This window comes from Aulonocara sp. 'chitande type north' Nkhata Bay, linkage group LG16 (assembly GCF_057382095.1).
Source record: "Aulonocara sp. 'chitande type north' Nkhata Bay isolate Kocher_YH1m ecotype deep benthic linkage group LG16, A_spYH_male_GT1.1, whole genome shotgun sequence".
Lineage (NCBI taxonomy): Eukaryota > Metazoa > Chordata > Actinopteri > Cichliformes > Cichlidae > Aulonocara > Aulonocara sp. 'chitande type north' Nkhata Bay.
In genome coordinates, this window is record NC_141359.1 from 27,310,446 (window position 1) to 27,337,178 (window position 26,733).

At 39.3% G+C, this 26,733-nt stretch overlaps 1 long non-coding RNA gene and 1 pseudogene across 2 annotated transcripts; both read right to left on the minus strand.

The window, feature by feature from the left end:
• Positions 1–2,270: 2,270 nt before the first annotated feature.
• LOC147311727 (uncharacterized) lies at positions 2,271–14,262 on the minus strand. Of its 2 annotated transcripts, XR_015125321.1 has the most exons (7): positions 9,526–14,262; positions 7,341–7,373; positions 5,728–5,778; positions 5,059–5,152; positions 4,906–4,977; positions 4,718–4,783; positions 2,271–2,565 (listed from the first exon to the last, which is right to left on the minus strand). It is a non-coding gene; the product is annotated as an uncharacterized LOC147311727 (long non-coding RNA). The 2 variants fall into 2 exon arrangements; XR_015125322.1 differs by having other exon boundaries at positions 5,059–5,778; positions 7,341–14,262.
• A 4,741-nt stretch (positions 14,263–19,003) lies between these two features.
• The window catches only part of LOC147311728 (sacsin-like), a 36,905-nt pseudogene continuing 29,175 nt past the window's right edge, over positions 19,004–26,733 (minus strand).

Genomic DNA, 26,733 nt, shown 5'->3' on the forward strand with positions numbered 1-26,733 from the left:
AATTACGTTTATAGTGCTCTCTTTAAACCAAAGAAAATATAAATGTGAAACAAATCTTTGAACTATGAGTCATTCAAGGTTTTATTTCTTGTTTTGTTCTGATCATTTTGCTGAGTAACAGTGTATTGCACAAGGAAACGATCAATAATTCAAGTGTTTAAGTAACTTAGCCTGAATCTAGATGATCTTACGATTTAGCTACTTCACCCACCTCTCAAACAGACTAAACAGCTACAGTACCAGGGCTGTGGTTGATGATGCACACTGAAATTGTGCTTGTGAGCTCTCTTTGTTCACTTTGTTGCTTCCAAAGCATTTGTACTTTGGAATTAAACAACAACAAAGCAGCAAATACAATTAAACACAGTCTAAATAAGATCATCTGTATATAATTTGACAAAAGTGTATAAAATATTTTTTTTAAACTTAGTAAATTAACAAATAAAGATTTTCTCTATTATGTGATCACAGTGTTTAAAATAGCAAAAACACTTTTTTGTTATTAATTAGCTAGTAGCCTACCTAAATACGCCAATAAAACAAATAAATACAATCACAGTACCTCAGTCATGCCAGTGCAGGCTCCTATCAGTGCCAGGGAAAGTAGTGATGCTGCATCAGTCTGCTGTATATAAAGGCTGCTGATGTCCAATCACAGCAACTAACGCCGGTCTTTTTTTCTCTTCCGAGTTCCGTCATCTCGTTAGAAACGAAACTGACTGAAACAGAAGCAGCAGATTTTCCTCTGAGACTGAATTTCCTCTGATGTCCTGGAAGAAACGAAACTTTCGGAGGAAAGTTGCCCCGCATCCCGCATCATCCAGCTGCCTCCTAGCTAGATGATGATGATGCAGGAAATCAGAGGAAATGCGACTTACGCTGTTATTTCACTCTGTTCATCCTTCCTAAGAAATGTACTTGAAGATAGGTATTTATCTTACAAACGTAGTAAAATCCCCACATGAACAATCTTTGCATCCTCAAATGTACAATAGAATAGTTGGTTGGCTACAAAGTAAGCTAGTACACCTGCTTTAAAATTTGCATGTCTCTTATGGTGGCCTGTTTGACCCATAAAGGGCGTAATTGGATGAGTCAGTGCAATCATAATTGATATATAATAGCAAAAAACTATTGATGGAAAAGGAAACATGACTTATTGTTTATTTAAAACAGTAATAAACCTGTAGGTTAGTAAGCAGAGGAGGCATGGTTATAAAAGAGTGCCAGTCTCTCCAAAAATCAGCATAACTGTGTAAAAAAATAAAGATTATGTCATGTTTCTCTTTCAGATGCTCTCATCATCTGTAGGACAGTGAAAACCCCTCCCCTGCTGCTGTGGGTTCAGATGGCACCATGCTGGATAACACAGTGATCAAGTAGAGCAGCGGTCTGCTCAGACTGTTGGTGTAGTTTTAGTCTTTCCTGACTCTGACCTTGATTCTGATGACATTCCAGTTGCTCCTAAACAGCAGAATAAAATGACAGTTCTTACAAATGTCCATCCAGGTCCATGCCTTTAAATTTAAAGACTTATTTCTTTCATTTATTTATTTTTGAAAATCATGTCTGTACTTTAATGAGTTGAGTCACTGTAAGAAAAGTTAATATGAGAATGTCCTTTCAGCTCCTTGTACAACTTGATGACAGACTCTGGTTCAGATATTTTTTGGACATTTACTGCCACGTCATACTAGGTCAAGTACACTTGATCTCTCTCTCTCTCTCTCTCTCTCTCTCTCTCTCTCTCTCTCTCTCTCACACACACACACACACACACACACACACACACACACACATTCCTGTCTTGCATAACGACTGAGGACCGGGTAAGTGTACTATCAAAGTGAGGACCACCATTTCTGCTACACTTGCAGACAAACCTTTGCAATTTTTGAACACTGGGTGGCTCTCTAACACCAAAAATCACCTCAAAATCTTAAAACACTCAAGTAAAAAAAAAATCTCATTCTACTATCAGAATGAGGACCTTGTCATTGAGTGCTATTCAGGTGATTTTCCACCAGGGGGTGCTTTTGTGTTCGTTTCTGTCTATATGTTTTTTTCTGTTTGCATTTACTCCTTGACATTTTCTATTTTAGTGCAACCAAATAATGTTAAAGTTAAACAGTCTCAACTTTATACATAAATAGAATAACTAAAAAGTTCTGATAATCTATCAAGACAACCCTACATAACAAAAGGTAGTATTACATTTCAAATACCGCTGTAGATTTTATTAATAATTACCAAGGAAATTCCCACAATGCTGCAACAAGAGCAAATTCAGTTTATTTCACAATGTAACATCCTTCCAGAGGAATAATAATTGCTATTATAACAATGAAGACAACTATTAAGTCTAATGACTTACAACTAAAATAGTGATCAATAACTTTGATCAGTTTGTTTTGACTTCTGCCAAAAAGAAAAATCAGTAAAGCTTAGGATGGCTACAACTGTACCAGTATGACCTTCCTGCTTCCTACATAATTCCCAGCCGTCTTTGCACTGCCGTCTTCTCTGCTTCACTCCATGGCCTCTTGACCTTCGCACGGGGGATCTCTACAAATAACACAAAAGACAACATGGACTGTTAACTTTACAACATGTATGTAACCGTAGTTTTTTTGTTTTTGTTTTGATTTTGAAATGGGGTTCTGCTTGTGTATATTTACAGAAAATGCCAAACCAAACTGTAGGTTCAACAATTTACTCAACATTTTGTACCCAAGATATGTAGTAAGCACTTTTAAATTAAGTATTTTGAGTTCACAGAAACATGAGATCAGTTATTGAGTAATATACCTACAGAGTGAAACAGCAGCCAATTTACTTTTATACATTTTGTTTTCAAAGGTACATGTTGCATCTAGCCTTTTAAAATAAGATGCTAACTAGTTATTAGTCCTGTTAAAATCATTCATCATAACAATATTCTTGTAAAAAAACAAAAAAACTGTCAGACTTTAATAATTTGCTATTGTTTTAAATAAGGCAAATATTTCTGATGTACTAGTAATAAAAAAAACCTGTGCTGTTGGTAGTAGTTCTAATCTAGTTAACTGACATCACATATTTTAAGTCAATTTTTTTTTTATTATGAAATACAATTGCTAATATCCTTGACAATGTAACAAATTACCTAGATCATGATTCAGAACCAAACATAACTGATTGACATGATCTTTTCATTTTATCTGAATTTATGCGTTTTATTTGACAAACTGTCACAGTTTTGCGACTGGCGCACAGATACAATACCAAAGAGCAGAATTAAGTTTTGTCTATCATTAGTCATAAGGCCTGTACTACAAAGCACATTCAACACATCAAGGCTATCTTTCCATAATCTGGATTCACTTAACCTGAAAGTGGCGATCTGGATAAGTGGTCACAAAAAGCTTAACCTGCATGGTCGCATGAAAGGGGTGGCATTGTGAGCATCTGTTCACTAATGATTATTGAAAAGCGTACTGGAAACAGAAGCTGATTTTTCAAAAGATAAAAGTATAGTATTAGGCAAATATGAAGATATTAAAACAGACTGCAGCATAACTAAGGGAGGATTCAGGGTCACCTGGTCCAGCCTGAAATATATGCTTTAGCAAAAAGGAAAGTTTGAAGCCTAATGTAGTCTACTCGATGAGCTTTGTTGCTTGTACTTGCCGTTTCTTGCTGTCTTTTCACAAACCTCACACTGAAAATGATGGTCCATACTGTCAATCTAGTTCACTTTACAAATTTTGATTTTAAAACACAACATCTGTGTGTGTAATTGGTGGAAACTAAAATACGCATTGTAAAAAAAAATAACATTGAGATAAAGTAGTTGTCTTTAATTGGTAAATCATAGGACCTTAAACAGGTATTTTCTATGATAATATAACAAGACATTTTCAGCCTGCATTTTTTTTTTTAATTCCAGACTTGTGAAATGACCTGCAGAACCCTGCCATGTGTTTTGTAGTGCTGTTCTTGCAAAGTGTGAACTCACGCAACACAGCAGGTTAAACTAGTCACTCACCAGAATAGGTAGCCTAACAAATCATAAATGTAACAATAAAAGTGAAGCAATCATTCTTTCAGCTGAACTCTTTAGGGGTCATCACAGCGGATCATCTCCTCAACCTCCTCCTATACCAGCATCCTCCTCTGTCACACCAACCTTCTGCCTGTCCTCCTTCACATCCATGAACCTCCTCTGAGGTCTTCCTCTTCTCGTCCTGCCTGGCAGCTCCATCATCAACATCCCTTGGCAGCCTCCTCTGCACATGTCCAAACCATCTCAGCCTTGTCTCTCTTTGTCTCCAAACCTCTGACCTGAGCTGTCCCTATGATGTAGTCATTTCTAATCCTGTCCATCCTGGTCATTCCCAATGAAAATCGTCATAGCTTTCCTCACTACCATTTTGTAAACCTTTCTTTTCCCTCTTGCTGCTTTCCTTTTATAACACATCACCCCTGACACCCATCTCCACCCCCTCTGAATTCTCCTCTTCAACTTACTGTAAAGCAATACTTAAACATTTTCAATAATTTTTCTAATTACCAACAAAATAATTCTGGATCAATATTATCAAGAATTTTGTGTTTGTGTAGGCATATATTCTGCCACAGAGGACAAAACTATAAGGAAATAAAGTCATGTCTACAACCTGATTCATATACTGCAAACAGAAAATTTTAAATACATTTAAAGCTTAAAACATCTCACCCTTTGCTTTGGCCACTTTGGTTTTTCGCCTTTTCCTCAAAGCCAGTCTTGCTTCCTTGCTCTCTTCTAAAACAGAAACACACAAACAATGGTAGCTGTTATTGTACAAAGCAGATTGTACTGGAATAGAATTTGAGTAGAATACATACAACAGTGTCACTACATTTCAGACAAAAGCTTAAACTCACCATCTACATCTGAACTCTCTTCACTGGTGGGCTCCGGTCTCTTTTGAGAGGAGAAATGCTCAGAACTTCCACCTGAAAAACAGAAACATTCATGTGCCACATCTTCCTAATTCACTGTGTTTTTGTACTGAATGACTCTGTAAAAAACCTGACCTTCATCCATCTCACTGCCTCCTCCTTTTTCATTTCTCTGGGGGACACGGAGTAGCTGCTATGTCAAATATTAGCCATCTGGAGTCACAAAAAACTTCAAACACAAACAGTATTGTTGACAAATATGACAAAAAACAAAGATGCAACAACAACGTGCAAAGGAGCAATCTTAACTTCTCCAAGTGTCACTATGTCATCCTAGAAATGAAATTACTCTTCTTTTAGTTAAGATAATTAAAACAATGCAGCACAACCATTCAAAGGTGCCATTTGTGTAAACATGCACTGGACAAATGTAACAGTTTTTAATTTAGAATCTGGGTCGTGGTGATAAAACCACAAATCTCTGAGATGTCCTTTTTTCATGTGTTGTGAGTCTAGTTCTTGCTGTAATAAAAGAGCTCACTATAGAGTGAGTGTACATGATCAAGTGTTATCTGTTGTATAGACTACTGAGCACTGAACTAGGCCAACAGTGTGTTTCTTTGGCTGTAACATGCCACCCAGTTCATTTTACCATTAGGAACCCAAGCTAACAGGTTAACGTCACTCTCTAATATTAGTCAATGTCACATACATAACTTGCAGTTGCATAGCAGTTTATCAAAAATGCAGCTTATTCATGAGGCAGTATACCAACAGCTGTACTAGTGAGCAGGTAACACTTACCACCACTATCAGAACAGCCATTATCACTGCATGCGAGCGCCACGTTATCGTCTGCAATGTAAGAAATAAATATTGAAAGGATACAATTATATTTGGACATTTTTTATGAAGAGAGAAGTCTATAACATGACATTACTGTAAAATGTATAACCTAAGCTAATTTCTATTGTCATGAGCTTTAACCTCCTATGACCTGAACTCTTTCATGCCATTTTTAATTTCTCTTTGCTATTTGGGCTGATTGGGACCTGATGTAAAAACAAAGAATTATCTGAATTTTTTTTACCTCTCTTGTTTCTGAGAGGAGTGAGATCCACATACGAGGGCATTTGTTTTAAATTTCGATAGAACAGTGGCAGTATAATGTCCTTGTAGAGCAAAATTTAGTATTTTGGTCGAGACAACCCAAAATGTGATGTCCACATATGTGGACATCAGGTCCAAGGAGGTTAAAGTACACAACACTAACAATGCACCATAAAACAACAAGCAGGAGATCATGAATAGAAGACTAATCTTATTTTAAAACCAGTGCCCATTTAAATTTAAGATTATGCCAGTCAGGATTCAGTTTGAGGTCCTCTAGCAAGGAATTCTACATGTTCTCTCCTGAACAGGAAAAGCTGTTTCTCCAAACAGGGATTTAAGTGACATCAGCTTCCAGCTGGAAGCTAACAAAGCCAAAAACTAAATACGACCATAAGATCACTGAGCATGTGGGAAACCTGGTTAATAAGCATTTTTTTAAATTTGTTTCAGAAAAATACATTTATTAAAATCATCAACCAAAAATTTCTTTAAAACATACCACTGCTGTGATGCTGACTTTGTCCTATTGCTTGATTATATACCATGAGACGGTGTTTGTAAACACGTTATACATGAAATTAAATGTAAAATAAATTCTCAGTGGATCAAACTATCTGTTGCATAAATAAATTGAATATATCCAAATAAATTTGTCATTTGAAAATCTGCTCATCATTTCAACCTGCTTAATAACAAAAATTTTCACATGTGAAAAGATATGTTTTTAAAGTTATAAGACTTCACTGAGCTCGTGTATTCCTGGCTGTAAGTAAAATAAGATGTTGTGGTATGACCGTGGTATCAGACTGCAGAGGACTGCACAGGTCTGCAATGAGGACACAGGCTGCAAACAAAAGTTACGTTCAACAACTTTTTGTCTTTGTCTCCTGTTTCTGTTGTCTGTTTGGGACTGTTTCTCATATCTGGCTTACATCATTTATATTATAAAATGCTGAGTTTCAACCATGTGTTGTCCTTGTGCCATTTTCAGGTAAAGAGGCTTCAAATGATTTTCTGATCAATGCCTATTTTATTTACATTTTATGCAGAACGTGGGGCCGATGTGATGCACATGAGTATTGTTCTAGCAGCAGTTGTTCATATTATAAGCAACAAAGAATCACATTTAGAAAACAATCACGTCTGATCTAAGAATCACCTATTCCCACCTTAACTGATAATGATTCTTAATGCATATTATAGTTTGTAGTATCTGTTGTTTGGTCTGTTGTTTGACACTCCTACGTACGATTCAGTAACGATTAAAGACTACATGTTCAAATATTCGATAAGAAGGCACATACCTGTATTTGGCTTGCTGCCGTGGCTTCCTTCACCTAATACCAAAGACAAAAGTCAAAGTTACTTCTCAGTTACAGTTAAATAATCCAGTTACAGTCAATAATGACTTGGAGGTGATACAGTAAAAGTGCACCAACAGTTTTGATGCAGCCCATTACCCATTCATTTACAGTAGCTCACCTCAATAAATATACAGGTGTCTTAGCAGTGAGCGCTCATGCAGGTGAACCTGCTGTAAAAATTGTGACCTACAACTCTATCAAATTTAAAGTAAAACAAAACAAAAAAACATGGAGCATCACAACGTTTCACCCGTTTTAGATATAGTAGTATTAGGCATTTAAAAAACAGAGTGTCATATAGGAAAGCTTATATGCCTTCTGATGGCTACACTGTTAGAGTGACATCATTTCCTTTTTTAACATACTTTTATTAATTACTCTCTGTACATAAAGCAATATTAGGACAGCATGTTATTGTTTCCTCCAAGGTGAGTCTTATTATAACACTAAAACATAGCAGCCAAAGAGACAACACATAAACACACTTTCAATTGTTGGAAGGCACAATTATAACACACTATACAAAAGGCTTATATTTTGTATAAGCATGTACATTATTTGCTTTGAATAGCCAAATTAATACTACATGACAGCCTTGATGTTCCACAGAAAAACACTATCTGAAGCCCACTTCAGCAACAGAACACCAGGCCTTCTGTCCAGTTATGTTTGACGGTGAAAAACAAATGAGAGGAATAAGACAAACGAGGCTAAACGGAGCACGCTGCTCAGCTGGGTCATGCTGATGTGCGGCTACGTCAGTAAATATACTGGACGGACAGACGCTGCTCAGTCACTGAAACATCGACACCAACATAAAACTCCATGTTGGCGTAAACACGTGGGAACGTTTATATTTGATGGATAAAGGAGGACAATGATTTCAAGCATTTTGGATTGTAAACACTTTAAGACAACAAAAGTTAAAGCATTGCTACGCGCATGCGTCACACTTCAGTCGTTTCCTTTACATATTTTGAAATGCTAACTTGATAGATGTTATAGCTGGGCAACTGAGGTTGGGTTTTAACAAAAGATTAAAGCGCTCGGAATAAAAGTGCCTTTCGACTAAATCTAGGCTAAAATTGTGACTTAAAAAGAAGGGGACAAAACCCAGTCAAGCTATAAAATGCCTTAAAGAGATACCCTAAATAAAACGGTACAAACCACAGTTTGGCCGCTTGTTATCTTTAATAAAGTTTGTGAAGAATTAAAAAGCATTCCACTAAGCTGTGTTGTGGCGAATCCACTTAGCCAAAAAAATGGATCGGACATCAATTGGAGAAACGATAGTCTTTATATAAGGCTTCAAAAGGGGGAATGTACAACAAATAAACTGCTCGACATCAGAGCAACATATAATGGCTTCCCAAAACTTTCTTTGCTAGCTAAAAACCCAGAGTAACTTTTGTCTACCACAAAGGATTCTGGGAAACGCAGTTTTCTAATGAAAATACCTGTTAAATAAATTAAATCTATAATTAACAGCTCTCACTAAACATGTGACTAACACTTAAATCACTTACAAAAGAATCCAAATGCTGTTATCAAACAAACTGCACTAAAGTTACAACAAGCTGTCTTGTTAAAAGGCTGGAACTCACACAGGTCTGCAACCAAAACACTGCATAGGATTTTTCATTTTAGACTTTTACTCACTGAAACCGTGAAAAATCTCTAACTTCATGTTTTCTTGCAAAAATCATGTTTTTACTGTAATTAAGCGTACATTTTTCCCCTTTAAACTGAAAACCAGATCCGATAATTATTTCTTACGTTAATTTTATATTTCTAAGAGCGAGACTGAAGAGAAATACAGATAGAAATTGCCAGAAATTGAGGGGGAGGGGACGGTAGGTTTGGCATAAAATTTAGTGTTAAATATATCACGAAGGAATCGGTTTTTGTTCCTATGTTCAATTATAAGAAAAATTATGCATAGTTAATTGTAATAAAATATAGATTGAGACGAACTTTATGCATTGTTCAATTAAAAAAAAGTATATTTACTGCCGTGTCATTAAGTTAAAAAAAAATTAAACTTAATGTAAGATACCTTTTTCTTTCGTTTCTTAGAAAGACAACATTTGCACAGTTTTCATATAGCAAAAATGTGAAATCTTACCTGCAGAAAGCGTGCTTTGCAGTCTTCAGAGCTCCACTTAAACGGCTACTCCGACTGTGGACTGAATGACGTCACATGCCCTGCAAAAGTTTGAGAGCTGCAGTGCAGGTGCGCGGGGGGAGGGTCACTGATGGAGGAGCAGAGAGAGCCAAAGTTTTCTCCTCAGCTCTGACTCTCAAACCTGATTTACAGGCTACAATATGTGAAATAAAGGAATCCTGACATTTATTTTAACTACAGTTTAGTACACATTATGAAATCACAAAATAAAATTTATCTAAAGTAAGATTTAGTTTTACAGTCTAATTAAACTTTATATATATCAGTAGTGGAAAGAGCCATTACCATATTATTTATTTATTTTACACACACACTAAACAGCTATATTAGGTACACTTTGCTAGTCCTGGTTTGGACTCTCTTTTGCCTTCAGACCTGCCAAAGTGCTGGAAACATTTACCTGCCCCTCCCCCACTGCAGCAGCTATGGGGGAGGTGCAGGGCATCAGTTAAGTTGGGAGCAGAGTGAGCTACAATTCTCTGCTCAGCTCTCACTCAGGCTCAGGCTTAGTGTACTGGCCAGAACACATGAAACAAAGGAACCCTGACATGTTTTACTACAATTTAGTACACATTATAAAAGCACATACCAAGATTTATCTAAAGTAAGATTTAACTTTACAGCCTAATTTTACTTTATATACATCAGTAGTGGAAAAGTACTTAGTATTTATCTAAAAGTATTATTACCATAGGGAAAAGAAATACATATATATACACACAGTGGACTCATTGCGAGCCCTTCAGGAGGCGAAATGATGCAATTTAATGCAAAATACGTATTTCATCTGCTATGATGGGAAAGCCAGATATTTCATAGATGAAACTTTGAAATATCTGGCTTTTGATGATGATCAAACATTATTTTTTCTGCATATAGGGGAGAAGCATGTTAGGAGTCGAAGAGAAGGACAGGCAGGAGCGTGGAGGTACTATGACTGGCAAAGGGAGAGAGCTGGCTGATATGACTGGAGAGAAGGAAGGTAGATTTACTGTGTGTGCAGGAGACCAGGTTGAAGGTTGGATGTCAGTTAGAAGAGAAAGAGGAATTCTGCAGTTAGTTTGATAAAGTGGTAGAGAGTGTTGATTGGAGCAGACTTCAGTAGCCATGTAGGTGAAGGAAAGAGAGATAATGAGGTGTTAGATAGGTATAGTGTTAAGCAGAGAAATGCACAAGGTCAAAATTAGGAAGATGGAAATGGCTGGGGTGAACTCATACTTCAAGAAGAAGGAGGAACAGAAGGTGACGTAGAAGAGTGGAAGAAAGTGTACACAGGTGGCTTACATCCTAAACAGAAGGGTCAGTCTGAAAGAGATAGGAGACTGCAAGGTGGTGTCAGGAGAGAATGTAGCCATGCAGCATTGGACACTAGTCTATAGGATGACTTTGGACGTCAAGAAGAGGAAGAGAATGAAGGCAGAGACAAGAACTAAATGGTGGAAGCTGAAGAAGGAAGAATGTTGTGCAGTTGTTAGTTCAGGGAGGAGTAGACATTCTCTGGGTGGAAGGGAAGTGTTACCAGATGACTGGAAAAATACAACTGAAATGGTGAGAGAAAGGCAAAGAAGGTGTTTGGTGTATCTTTTGGAGAGAGAAAAGAGGACAAGGAGACTTGGTGGTGGATTGGACACTTTCCTGTAGTTCCTCAAAGGAATAGCTAAGAGAAAGTGCGATAGTCAGGGGAGATGGATAAAAGTAGACAGGAATACTGGGAGGCCAGGCCAACTGCAAAGATAGAGGTGGCAAAGGAAAAAGCTTATACTGAGTTGTACGTGAGGCTGGGTACTAAGGAAGGAGAACAGTACTTGCATGAATTAGCTATACAGAGATTGAGCTGAAAAGGATGTGCAGCAGGTTAGAGTGATTAAGGATAAAGATGGTGAAGAGAGTGTGTTGAGAAGATGGAAGATAGAAGTATTCTCTCACTGTCTTCATTAATGAAGACATTAATAAAGACAGAAACTGAGGACAAATGGAGGAAAGTTAGTGAATCAGGAAGCGCAGGGGATAAGTAAGGAGGAAGTGAAGGCAGCTATGAAGAGAGGAAAGGCAGTTGGTCCACATGACATATCTGTGGTTGTATAGAGATGTTGAGGAGAGAGGACTTTTTTTTTTTTTTTTGCCTGTCCCGTTTGGCTCTTTTGCCATCAGAATTATTGTCTAAAGGCAAAGAAAGATGCCCAACGGATTTACTTTACCAAATTGACCATCCCAGCCTTGCCGTAATGGTCCATTTGATTCACCTTTTATTGTTTATTTTATTTTCACTTGTTGAATACGGGACAGACTTGACTGGGGGAAAGAAGGGGAGAAAGAAAGAGAAAGAGCTGAGAAGAGGGATAGGGGAGAAGGGCAAAAAAACAAAAACCAACAGAATGGGCAGAAAAAGAAAAAAAAATGCATCTATCGATCACCTGGATCACCTGTTGAGAAAGAAAAAAGAAAACAAGCAGAAGAGAACAAGAGTAATAGAATAAACAACATCACAATGATATATGGGAATATGACAGTAAATACTAAATATTAAACATTATTGTGCAGCACATAGGATCAACAGAACACAGTGTGCTTTGAGGTAGGAGCCAAAAAGGGTGTAGTTTGTGGGTGTGATCACCCGTGTGTACACCTGTGAGCATGGACGCGCTTCCATCCATCCATCTTCATCCGCTTTATCCGGAGCCGGGTCGCGGGGGCAGCAGCCTAAGCAAAGAGGCCCAGACCTCCCTCTCCCCAGCCACCTCCTCCAGCTTATCCGGGGGAACACCAAGGCGTTCCCAGGCCAGCCGAGAGATATAATCTCTCCAGCGTGTCCTGGGTCTGCCCCGGGGCCTCCTCCCGGTGGGACATGCCTGGAACACCTCACCCAGGAGGCGCCCAGGGGGCATCCTTGTCAGATGCCCGAACCACCTCAGCTGGCTCCTTTCGATGTGGAGCAGCAGCTGCTCTACTCTGAGCCCCTCCCGGATGGCCGAACTTCTCACCCTATCTCTAAGGGAGAGGCCAGCCACCCTTCGGAGGAAGCTCATTTCTGCCGCTTGTATCCACGATCTCGTTCTTTCGGTCACTACCCACAGCTCGTGACCATAGGTGAGGGTAGGGACGTAGATCGACCGGTAAATGGACGCGCTTGTTTTTTTAAAAGGTTCCTTCATGTAATGATCTGCTAGAGGGTGTGGGGGGGCCACAGCCCCGTCCTCCAGGGCATGAAGCAGGTATGGAGGAGATCAAAACTCCAGACATCCAGAGGCCCCCAGAACACAAGAGACCAAGGAAGACCAACAGAGGGGCAGCCGCGCCACTGTCCCAGTAAGAGCTGAGGAGAGTCCCAGATGAGGGCTCACTCAGCAGCCGCGGAGCAGAAGCCAGGGGGAGTTGCAGTGACGCGCCCGTGAGCTCCGCCGGCAGCCAGCTGTGCCTGAGTGACCGAGCCCCAGGCTGAGAGGCCGGGGGCACCCCACCTCCGAAGTGGCCCGAGCGAGCCCCAGGATCCAGGCCCCGATAAGCGGCCGCCAAGGAGTGAGCCGGTGTGTACCTGGACGCCCATCCCCTCATCCTCTCATATGCACTTCACACTCAACCAACGTGGAGACAGACATAAAGAGACGCTGTACACACGATCACACTCCCCAAGCGTACTCAACGAACCGGGTCTAGGTACCCTTGCCCCTGGAGGGGGGAACTGCACCCAGACCCAGGTGGTGTTACCCTTTTCCCTGCGGTGGGGAGAGGCAGACCGACTCCGCAGCAGCAGGGAGGCCCCACACTCCAGATGGCCAACTCCTCCTCCTAGCCCCCCCGCTCCAGCAGGCCGCAGATAACGGGGGTGAGAGAAGACTCCAAACCTCCTTCCACCCGCTTATTGTAGTGTTGATGCATGTGTGTTCTAAGGTGCATTTAAAACCCAGGAGGGCATGGAGCTACCTGCCAGAGAGCAGCAGGTAAGCGCATAGTCCCTCCTGCTAGCCCTCAATGTCTACGTGTATTTAAAATTGAGAGGTGGGCAACCACGCGAGGGGTGAGGTGTACACCCTGATGGTAATTTGGATTCCGTGTATCGTGCCCACTCCCAGAGAGGACTTTTTAACCAGATTGTTTAACACAAGTTTGGAGAGTGAGGAATGAATAAGTGTACTGATACCAGTTTTCAAGACCAAGGGTGATATGCAGAGCTGTAGTAACTACAGAGCGATAAAGCTGAGACACACCAAGAAAGAGTTGTTGAAGCTAGGTTAAGAAGAGAGGTGATGATCCATGAGCAGCAGCATGGCTTCTCACTGAAAAAGAGCAGTGCAGATGTGATGTTTGCTTTGAGTGTGTTGATGCAGAAGTATAGTGAAGGTCAGAAAGAGTTGCACTGTGTCTTTGTGGATCTGGCAAAAGAATATGATGGGATGCTAAGAGAGGAACTGTGGTACTGCATGAGGTAAGTCTGGATGTGAGGGTGGTGCAGGATGTGTTCAAGGTGAGGGTGGGATTACATCAGGGATCTGGAGTCAGGAGGAGGGACAGGAAACAGAAATGAGTATACAAGAAGGACAGCTCATGCTGAATGGTATGGAGAGAAAGTTAGAGACAAGGCTGAGATGATTCAGACATATGCAGAAGAGGGATAGAGGAAATACTGGACAAAGGAGGGAGAAAACAGCATGACCTCAGAGGTCAACACCAGAGCCTCTGGTGTTGTGACCCCTAAAGAGAGCATTTCTCTCTCATATATATATATATATATATATATATATATATATATATATATATATATATATGTGTGTGTGTGTGTGTGTGTAAATGAATGATGGATCAGGTGATCACATAACATGTAATGTGATCACCTGATCCACCATAGAGATCATAGAGGTCCTCTTTTGGATTGAGATCTGGTGACTGTAGAGGCCATTTGAGTACAGTGAACTGAACTGTTATGTTTAAGAGTGCAATTTGACATCATTTGAGCTTCTTGACACTGGTTATTATCCTCCTGGAAGCAGCCATAATGAGATGGGCACTTCTGATGGATGGGACATATTTAATTTTTATAAAGTATTACAGAACACATGAGTCAATATTATATTGCATTACAGATTATATATTAATGGTAGATTTTCACTAATAGAAGCTTACAGTAGAGGAACCAGGTTTTAATATAAAAGGGAACACAGCAATATATGTATCCTTTGTACGGAAGCCCATGCTTTAATATAATCTATCAAAATTCACCAGTATGATTTATAATAGTTTGAAAAATACTTGAAACAAAACTACAGTTTCTTGCACATTGTCTATATTTATGTTATGTAGACACAATTTGTAGCTCACTACTAAAGCAGGGTCAAGGTGGTTTTTCAGATTCAGTCTCCTATTTGTGGAGATATTTTGGTAAAATATGCTGGTAACACTAAATCGAAAGCAGCCCCTCAAGACGTTAAATGATTTTTTTTTTTAACTGAATGGTCTAAAAAAGTTACTTATATGCCATTTCTATAGCAGAGATAAAAGTATGGTTTAAAAAGAGACGCCTAAAATGAGAACCAGAAGGCAGAAATGATGAGCTGCATTAATAATTTCTAAACCTGTCTCACATTAACTGATCAAACCCATGTTAACTAGCACACTGTTTAGTTTAAATTGAAAATCCAGTCGTAATTTTTCAGGAACTGAAGCACTGTCTCATAGCCCAGTTTAGGCCAGTCCATATTCAATATTTCTATTTCAGCATTTAATTTCAAAAATTGTATTGGTGTGCTTTCCAATTTGGGTAGACCAAGACCAGATATTAAAAGTAAGACATAATAATATGTTTAACTTACCTTGTAGGGTCTTTACCCTAAAGTATAAAGTGCCCTCAGGTGACCTTTGTTGTGCTTTGGTGCTATATAAATAAAATTGAATTGAACTTCAAGGCGATAGAGCACTATTTATTTCTCCTTCATTAGATAAACTGTCATTATCTTCATTTGTAGTGAATGGGCAAAGACAGTAGTTGGCAGTAGAGTGCAAAAAAGTTCTTGGGTGCAGTGACTGTCCAAAAGCAGTAGGGGCAGTAGAGAGCAAAAAGTACTTGGGTGCAGTGACTATCCACAACCATAAGGGGCAGAAGGGCAGTAGAGAGCAAAAAGGCTCAGGAGCAGTGATTTTTCATAACCACTAGTAGCCAGTAGAGAGCAAAAGTGTGTGTATGAAAAGAATAGCAGTGTGTATAGAAGTGTGTATTTTTTCTCGTATTTCTATCTTTCTGAGGACCTCGCTCAAACTTTGAGAGAAGCATAAAAATGGCCTCTAGAAGCCATTACAGTGAAAAACAAGTGAGGACCATATTAAATGTCCTCACTTTCCCAAAAGGTCCTCACTCGTAAGGTCTAAAACCCGCGATGGTCCTCGCAAGTATAGCAGAACAAGCACACACACACACACACACACACACACACACACACCACACAGTGGAAAGTGCCCAGTGGATTTTTCTTCACACAGTGAAGTTAGGAGTAAAACACAGTCTTTCAGGTTAATTTAAGTGGTATAAGTATTGCATTAATTGTTTACAAATTCACAATATGCAAATAAAATCTTAATCGAAAACCATTTTTATCATCAACTGTTAAAGGTGTTTCTGGGTCTCCATAACGCTCCAATGTTATCTGGAGCATTATGGAGGCATCATTACAGTAAATTAACTGTATAAAAAGTGAACCATATGAAGACGATTCTGACATGAGCGATGAAACAATAAGTGTAAGGACACATGAAGTATATGAAAGTATTCATCGGTTATCCGATAGTAAAGCTTGTGTTTGGATCACATTACTGCAGAACAATTAAAACATGCTAGTTTAAGGCTAGCTCTTCTTCTAGCACTCTGTTTATAATTCATGGCATACCAGACTCAATGATGTGTATTTTTCTGAAGGACAAAGCTGGAAAGCGAGTTGTCTGGATAATTATGGTGCTAGAAAGAATCTTGTTTGATAGAATTAGTGTGTCTTTTCCCTGGATAATCAGTTTGACTTCAAACCAAAGCACGGTACTGACATGTGCATGAAGGGGTCAAGGGTCAAGTGGCTATCTTGTCATTCCAACCATGTGCAGTGGTACGGTACACAGTGAAACAAGACAACATTCCTGCAAGACCATGGTGCTACATATGACACATAACAGACAATCAACACAGGACTGCATAATGTGCAGTGTGCAAAATTGCAAAAAACAAAACAAAGACAGTGCAACATCAGACAGAACAGAGCGATACAGACACAAGACAGTACAGGCACAACAGTGCAATAGAAATGTGCAAAAGACAGCATTGTGCAAAAAGTCACTTGGTGTATGAAGGTGTCTCTGTGTGTATGAGATTGTGCAGATAAGTGCTTGGTAGTGACGTGTATGAAGGTGTGCGTGTGTGTGTGTCAGTCCAGTCTCTGAGGGTTCAGGAGTCCAATGGCTTGGGGGAAGAAACTGTTTCGCAGTCTGGCAGTGAGGGCCAGTACCTCTTGCTAGAATGGCAGCAGGGTGAAGAGCGTGTGTGAGGGCATGTGTTGGGTCCTCCACAATGCTGGTGGCTTTGCGGCTGCAGCGGGTGCAATAAAAAGTCTGTGATGGAGGCAAGAGAGGCTCCAATGATCTTCTGAGCTGTTCTCACTCTCTGTTGTGAGGTATCAGTCAGGGTGGGATTTTGTCTCCAATTTTATTTAATTTATATGTTGATGATTTGCCCATACAGCTGAGAACCTGTAACACTGGATGTATGTTAGGTAAAACATTGATAACTCATCTTACATGTGCAGATGACCTGGTTGTTTTTAGTTTGTAGTGCTGAATTACAGCAGCTTCTTAATATCCGTACTGAATATGGTGTGCTATATGATATAAACTACAATGCTATCTTGATATGTAGAACCAAGCAGGATAAACAGCTAAATTTCCCTGTGTTTAAACTGTCTGACGATACTCTTGAGGTTCATAAAAAGGTGAAATACCTCGATCACTTTATTACTGATTAAATGAATGATGATGACATATACAGACAATGCTGTAAGCTCTATGTGCAGGCAAATACTATTGCACACAAATTCAGCTTCTGTTCAGTTCCAGTTAAAGTGGCTTTGTTTAAAAAGTATTGCGCACCACTATATACTGCCCCCTTGTGGTCATCTTACAAGCAACGTAGCATGCAGAAGCTGCATGTTGCATATAATGATGCAATGAGAATCCTTGTAGGATACCTAGAACTCTTAAACTCTTAAAAAAATTAATGTTCACTTTTAGATAACGACTGGATGGCTCTAGTAACAGTATAATTTTAGCACTCACAGTGTTCCCATTTTTCATCCAGTTGGAGGAAGCACTGGTTGAAGTGTTTATGTATTTATTGATTTCTTTTAAGTAATTGTGTATTTTACATATATAATTGTTTTATATCTTTATAATTTTTATTAAGGCTTAAATGTTATGGGTTTTTTTTCACACTATGGCCATAAAGTTTTGCAGCTTTTATGCAAAGACATGTTTGATATAATGACACTTGAAAACTATTGTTCATATGCTCTTTGTAATCACATTTGCTATTCTCTGCTCAGATCCTGATCCTCGACGGTGTGCCTGATGTAAAAGGAAATCTGTCAAAACATATGGACTTACTGCATGTCCTCTCAAACATAGAATTAGACCTCTGGGGGCACAATCCTCACAATTTATAAAAGATAAAAGAAGTGGTAAATCTTTGCTGTAACATTCAGTGAAATCACATCATGAACACACACACTGTCATTATTTAGTAAGTACGCTTTATTTCTCAAAAGTTTTGGGTACATGATTATTAAAAAGAGACAGTAAAATTCCAAAAGTAACTATAGAAGTATTAGAAAGACTGGGAATCAGTTTACAAAGGTGTTTGAAATATGAGATTGCTGTTTCATCATTTCATTTTATAAGTAAAATTGAATAAAAGTTGAAAAAGTTTCCATTAAAATCTTTTGTACTTTTATTTCCAGAACAAAACTACTACATTAAAACCCCTCAAACGCCAAATACTGCATTAAATATTTTGTTTCATCTAAATGCTAAAGAAATCTTTGCAAAAAACAAACTTTTATTGGAAATTCATACGGTATTGTTTTGGTCCTCATTATCATAAATCATTTAAATTTAACAATACATACTTGGGTCACAGTAGTAGAACTTGCTTAAAACATAGGAAAGTAAATATTTCTAAATGTATATAAAAACACTAGTGAGTAAATAGCATTGACATAAATAAAAAACATTTTTTCTTTAATATTTTCTGTGATTATTACTGTGAAAAATTAGACAACTTGAAATGATTTTGGTTGTGATGCTAAATAATATTTCAGCTTTAGATTGTAGATATCATCCTTTTAACACGTCAAAACACAGTCACACTAATTGATAGTCCATCTGTCTTAAATCCTTAATTCACATATGCTTCTATTTTATTAAGGAGCTCTGATGCCTTGTTCAGTGCCAGCATTTCATTCTCTGATCTGAATCGTCCATTCGGTATGTGAGGATATGGATGACAGTTGGGATATTGAGTCCTTTTGGGATCCACCCCGAGTGTCTGCAGGTTTTTCACAATCTCAGGCAGATCTCTCAGTTGGAGGCTGTAGCGGGAAACTTGTGCAGCAGTGGCTGAAATTGAGCTGCTGTTGGGGCGTTGTCCATTTCTTTTATAGCATGCTGCTATAAGAGACTTTTCCACTGCTTGATGGACCTTAAACAGACACCACTCTGTGCTCCCTCCACCAGTGTCTTTGTGAGCTGCATTGAGATCGCAGCGAGCCTGTCTACACCAGCGTCTGGCCTCTTCTCTGTCTGGCCTTGGGACATTTTCATTGTGGGTCCAGAAGTTGTAGGAATGGAAACCTCTATAACCTCTAGAGAACCTCTCTCGACTATTTCTGTGATACCTGGCCTCCTGATTCCACTCTTCATAGAAGCCTCTGAAATTTGTGTTTCTGCTTGAAAAGGTCGATCCTGCAGCTTTGGGTTTGCTAAGCTCATCAATTCGATTCTGTAAATATTTGAATGCCTCATTGGCGAGAGACTGGCAATCCGGATTTTTGTCAGGGTGCCACCTGAGGTACAGTCTCTTGATGGCTTTGTGCCTCTCCTCCTCAGGAAGCCTCCAGATCTCTGCCAAACATTTATCAATTTCCCTTTTAGCTTCCTCAACAGAGGCTGGTAAAGAATTTGTTGATGATTCAGAAGAATGTGGCACAGCTCCTGTCAGTGGTTCCAGCTCCATGCAAGTGTTTTCTTCTGTTTTTAGCGTCTTCTTCTGTGGTCCTGGCTCTATGCATTTCCTCCTTTCTGTTTTTACCTTCTTTTCTCGTTTAAACTGAAACAGATCGACACAGCTGACTTCAGTGGGCTCATCTTCTCCAATATCTATTTTGTATCTCCATGAATATCGTCCATTGTGACCAGGCAGTTCTTCAACAATAACTGCATAAATGTACTTGTCATCAATGCTGTAGCCAACATACTCCCCCTCTTCAAAGTTGTTGAGGACATTCATGTCCAAACAATCATGCCATTCTTCTGGAACCTCTGTCCCAGGGGCTGCTGGACTAAAAGAGGAACTTTCAGTTTCAGCACAGTCACGGATCTGATGTTTAGCCAAAGTTTTCCGAACATCTTGCAGATCATCACACATGAGGAGTTGTCCCAGCACTGGAAGGTGAACCGATGCAATTCTGTTCCCTAAAAGAGCATTAATCTCTTTTGTCAGTGTCATGATGACTTCATTTATTACCTTGACAGCCATGTCATCATTGTGCTTTAAGTAAAAGGTGCATCCTTGTTGCCCTCGTTCCACAAAAACATCATTTTCTTCATCAGTTTTGGGAAGTGGCTGTTTATTGAGCCAGAGTGTTGTTTTCAATGTTTTGCAGCAGATAATCTGTATACTGCCAAAAATCTTCTGACATATGTTAGAAGCATCTTCTTGTGTTATTTTGCCTTGCAACTGCTCTCTAATAAGACAAATGAATCCATATTTAAAGGCTCCTGAGGAGAGATGTTTAGCAAACCATCCGCTAAATTCACAGCCAGTCCCAAGTTCACAACGCTGCATCTTTGATTCCACAACTCTTTCCTCTGTGAACTCAGACAGCATCTTTGGCTGAAACTTCTGAGGCAGCAGTTGCAACAGCTGATGATGCTTGTATTTGTCGTTGCCCAAATGACATTCACTGAGTTTCTCAAGCAGCAGGAACTTGTTCTCCAGCGCTTCTTCCAACCTTTTGGTCTCAAACACTGTGTCATTGTAGCAGAGTGTGGATGATGGGTATAATTTACCATCTACTGCAGGAAGATACAGAGTCTCAACATTTTCAAGAAGCGTCTGGTTTCCCTGAGCACTGATTAACTTAAACAACTGCTCAACAGCTCGTTTCACAGTTCTCAGCTGGTTTGAATGTAGTTTTTGTTTATCACAGGAATCAGCGTAAACTGCTGCCAAAACATTACAATATTGCTCTGCAGTAGCTTCGTTCTTCACACCAATTTTCTGAAAGAACGGTGCATACATTGCATCTTCTGGAGTAATCTTGTACAGATATGGTCTGAAGTCACGATCATAGGAGAGCGACAGACACACGTCATCAGGCCTTATAAGTTTTGTGTCTTTTTCAACCAACACAACAGGAAGACCAGCCAGCTGGTTTCCTTCAAATCTTTTTGCTTGCAGGTAAGCGTAGGAACTTCTGAACACTTTAGCTCGTGTTTTGATCAGCTGGTCAGTTTCACATGGTGACTGACAGATGTTTCTTATGTTACTGGTTACACAGTTTGGAGGTGGTTCTTCATGAGCTCCTGCATTTTTCATCATCTGCACAAGTTTCTGTGTTGTATAAACTGGTAAGTGAATAATTGGCATTGAGGACCAAATCAAATCTTGATGCTCTGGATTTTTCTCAATCAACGAGCCTCTAATTTTAACAGTAGTTCCTTCAGGAGCAAATGGTTGGTGGTAGTTGGACAGTTCTTTTCGAATCATAACTGGAAAAATGAATTTGATGTCAGCAATGCTTTCCAGCAACCTTTCCTTTTTGTCTTTGGGATCACATGCTTTATTTAAGGCTTCCCTGAAAAGTAATGATGATTTTAGTTTCATGTCTTTGCCTCTTCTGTTAACTTTTGCTTCTGATTCCAGCTGGTGTGCAAAATGTATTATCTCGTCCGCTGACACAACATGCTTCATTCCAAGTTTTCTGACCAGCTCTTTTGCTTTTTCTGTTGTGTAGTCATCTCCTTCACACAGTTCAGTCCAAAATCTCTCAGGTACAAATCTCTCGTGGGGCAACATCCGTTTGTACAGCTCAACACTCTCATCAAAGTAGTATGATGCAGGCTCCAGTCTACCTTGAGAACTGCGAATCAGTTTCACTGTCTTCAGTGAGGAGATGATAGTTTCCCTTTCCTTCAAAGGGTAACGTAGTGACAGCAACAGTTTGAGGCTGTGAAGAATCTGTGACTCTGTGAGTTGGTGTACAACAGGTAGAATGAACTTCATGAAATACTCCAAATCATTCAGGACCTGAATGTTGAGTGTTTGTGACAGTGTGTAGTTCTCAGAGTTGTGTTTCAGAAAAATGCTGTCGATGTTGGGCAGGTTGAACAAATCTGGAAATTTCACTGAATAAACGCTGTTGAGAACATAAACCTTTTTAGGTCCATCAATCCTCACTCGTTCACCATGTGTTGTTTCAAATATTGGTAAGGATTTGAGCTTCCTCACATACTCTTGGCTGACTTTGAATTTGGATAATCCCGATTGCAGGAACATCTGAAACTCTTTCATATCATCATTTGAAAGCTGGGAAAACTCTGAGCGATTAATGTTGTATACTTGATCCAACACTGAGCTTTCATCATCTACATCAAGAAGTTCATCTTGTAGACATGAATATATCCATCGATCCATCTCAGAGAAGAAAACATGATCAAACCTCATAAAACCAAGTTTGAAGAGGATGCCTGATATGTCTTTGTGTTTCTGTGAGGCAAACACAACACTTGACATGTGTTTCATTGTTTGCAGGAAGTGCTTGTTTTTCAACCTTGGACACACAACAGGTAAAATGTAGCAGTCACTGAAGAGTTTCCTCACATCACTTAGTGTCAGGCTTTGTTCATCAACTCTAGAGGTTGGTAGTTTAATTTCACTTGTTATGAACATCCAAAGTGATTTCAGCCACTCCAACATTGTCTCATTTGGGACATGAAGACCACAGAGTGGATCAACATAGCAGTTCTTAAGAAGATGCTGAACAAATGGTTTCAAAGCTCTTGCTGCACATGGCAATGTTAACGTTTTGACAAAGTTAAAAGTTTGTAGAAGACGAATGTGCTGAATGTTTGTGTGATAATCTGCAAATGTTTCCTCACAGCCAAAGAAGAGATTTGCATATCTTGATATCCACTTGGGTGACTGGGAGTTGAAAACTGTCAATACTTTATCTCTTGTGAGAAGAAGTGGAAGCCCATCAAGTAAATTTGAATTGTCTTGGGTGACCTTTTCTGAGGAGAAATTTTTTAAACAAAAACTCAAGAGCTCTGAACATCTTGTTTCATCTTTGATCAAAGTGGCACTTATGGGTAAAGGTAAATCCTCATCTGTTTGGGTTGGATCATTGAGAGGCTTTGCTCGTAAGAAAATCTGCACAGAGGAGGGACTGACCTCTTTCACTTCAACCCCAGCAGATCTGAAACTTTTCCAAATCCTCTGCATGTTTGTGGAATAAGGAACCAGCTTCATTCCAAGATCTTCCAAGATGGCCATCAGCTTGTAGTTTGTCAGGTTTGTCAGATAAGGGTCCTCAAGTGAGTCTGTTTCACTGACATTACACCAGTCAAATGAGTATTCTTTAATTTTTTTATCTGCAATTTTCTGTGTTGAGCTCTTCATCACAGGGATTACATCAAGGCCTTTTTCTTTCAGTGATCTGTATACTTCATGTATCATTTCATGCCAGTCTGGGCAAACATCCTTGGACACAGTTGGCCAAAAACACAAGTATTCTGTTCTGAAACATGATTCAATCCTTGCAAGGGAAACTTTCTTGACTGTGATCATTCGCCTGATGTAATGCAGGAGATCTGCATAAAGCGGAGCAATGACGTTCTGTTTCAAAATCTCATTCCAGTTTGATTTCTTACTCTTCCCATCTTCTTTCCAAAGGCTTCTCCTGGCAGAATCAACCTCAAAGTTTCCATTGACATGTACTGGCAGTCCAGTTTTCCCTGGCAAAGGAAGTGAACAAAAGGCTTCTCCTTTAAAATCCATGATGAGGTATCCTTTTGTGTTCACACGTGCAGCTAATGATGCTTGGGGAAGTTTGTCTGATAGTTTTAATTCAAAGCTGTCTTTGAAGGAGCCAAATTGTTCTGCAACAATCCACTTACTTTGTCTTTTATCTGAGGTGGAAATCACAGTTTCATAGAAAGTCTTGTGCGGTGTTACTGTTTTGTCTGATTGCAGTGCATTTTGTAGATGTTTTACAAAAGCATCTTTCTCATCCCGACTTCTTTGTGGCAGAGTTTTTTCAACCTCAAAGATGGTTTTAAGTTCTTGTGAATCTTCACTGATTTCATGGACTTTGATTTTGCAGATGTTTTTCAGAAAGAGAATTAGTCCTACAGGATCTTCAGACAGGGCAGAGCACAGTTCTTTCATGTCGCGGTCAGTGACTCCTTGCTGTGATATTTTGGAGGCATTTGCATTTGTACCCATTCTCAGAGGTAATCTGAACATGGTGCCGTCTTTAAGAGAAAATTTGTCTGGAAGAAATGATTTGTAGACATCTACGTACATTTCTTTGAAAGTGTCAGCTAGTTTATAGCCAATGCCATATCGCTGGTTATTTGAATGATTTTCAATGTATTTTTGATTGGGGTCAGAAATGCAAAGTACTTCATCTCCTGTAAGGATCGAAGGGCAGTCAGTCAGATGGTAAACAGAGTTGAATCCAACTCCGTACTTGCCTATCTTCCCTGGGGTGCTGTGCTTTCCTCCCTCTCCCAGCTGTTGAATTCCCTTAATGTCAGCATCAGAAAACACTTTGTTGTTGAACACACAAAGTGCTGGACCCTGGAGATTTTTCCATTTCTTCCCAAATGTTTTTTCTTTTCCATGTTGTCTTTTGTCCCAGATGAAGTGAATTTCTGTTGCTTCTGCATCATCAGCATTTTGAATGAGCTCTTTAAGGATATCCTTCTTTGATGGATAGGCTGAAATTATGTTTTTAATACGAACAGTCAGCTGTTCCTGCTGTTCAAAGTCAAAAGCAAATGGTGACATGTCATCAACTATGTGGTTTTCCAGAGTATGATGCCCTGTTGTTTTGATTCCAAGGTGGCGAGCCATAACACGTGGGATATTCTCGTGACACAATGTGACACCTGAAGTGAGTGGCATCCATGGGCTGTCATTGTAAAATAGCTCACTAGCAAACTGCAAAACTCCATGCTCATTGGGTATCAGAAAGTCATCCGTGATTTTCAATTTGGCCTCAAAAATCCCTTTATTTAAAATTGTGAGGACAACTGAGAGATCACTTTTTGGTAGGGGCTTATTTACATGTTGAGCTTTTAATTCTTGCAACACAGTTAGGAATTGAATTTTTGTGAAATGTTTTTCAACACCTATACATGTCCAGAGGTTCCTGAAGCTTGTGAAGGCAGCTGGAAGTACGTGGAGATAGGGCTTTGCTTCAAATTGCCCGTTCTCAGCTACACGGTCGACATTCACAAATGTATCGCCAATGAGGATAAATGGAAATGAACTTGCCCAGTGTGGGATGCAAACTTTTCCAAAATGAGAGATCCACTGATCCAGAAACTTATAGCACTCAGATGCTATTTTGTAAAGCATGGATCTGTCAATAGAGTGTGCTTGTTTGCTTGTTTGGTGCAACTGCATAAGAACCATTTCTGGTTTCGGAGTGCTGTGAACTCCTAAAATCAGTAGAACTGGATCTGTGTTGTGTATGTTTAGATTAGTATGATCCAACACTGGTTGTGTCATGTTAACGAGAAGGGAGCATTTGTCACTAAAAACATCAGCGGGCCTTTTAAGTGATATATTTCCTTCCATTTTTGCATCACCAGGTGAATATGCTGGAAGAAATGCAGTTGTCCTCAGTGTTTTCCAGTGGTGAGACTCTATATCATAAATGTGATTCTTCATCAGTTCAAAAAGGCACCTCAAATGCACAAATGCTTTCTTTTTGTCAATGCTCCAGGTTTTATCAATTGTGCCCGCTTTCTCTGTGATGTCTTCCAATGGGAGATGGTCATTTGCCATACCGAGTTCCAACAAACGCTGAATCCTTTTTGGAGATCTGTAGTCATTCTCAGATCCATCAAGCAAGCGTCCCTCTTTTGGTTCAAAAAGACAGGCCACTTTCCCTGTAGGATTCACAAGTTTCCTGACATGTTGGAGCTGTCCACCCTTTGTGGGTATGCATGAATAGCAGAGCAGCAGATTGTCAATTTCTTTGATATGAAGGTCAATAGCATGCAGCACAAGGGTATCTCTACTCTTCGAGTCCATTGTAGTTAGGTTACTGAACACTGCTTCTCTGTAGAACTTCTCCCAGTTCCATGTCCTGTTTTGTAAAACCTTTTCTAGGCCAGCCTGTTTGAAGCTATTTCTCAGCCAAAGTGGAAGAGGAACAACATGATTGGGTCCTTTTGCATATTTCTGACAAACTTGCACTGCAAGGTCACCAATCTTTTCATCATTTTCAATGCTCTCATGTACACAGCAAATCCATCATGTCCAAATTAACACTGTCGGATTTGATTTCAACACTATTAAAGTGTCTATATGGGTCCACACCAGAGAGTGTTAATTTAACTCTTTTTGGAGAGTTGGTACGTTAACTCTGATTTAGTGTTAAACACCAAATCTGTCTGGAGTTGATAATTTAACACTTGGTGTTAAGAGTTTATATATTAACTCTCAAAGAGTATTTTAGTTTAACTACGTAAGAGTTATCTTCTAATTCATTCTAAAAAGAAGGAATTTTACTGTTCTGAACTTCTAGAAATTTCTTTTGGAAATAAACATTTACTAAAAAGATGCAATGGTTTTTGAAAAACATTTATTCTGAACTGTGCACCACAATTTCA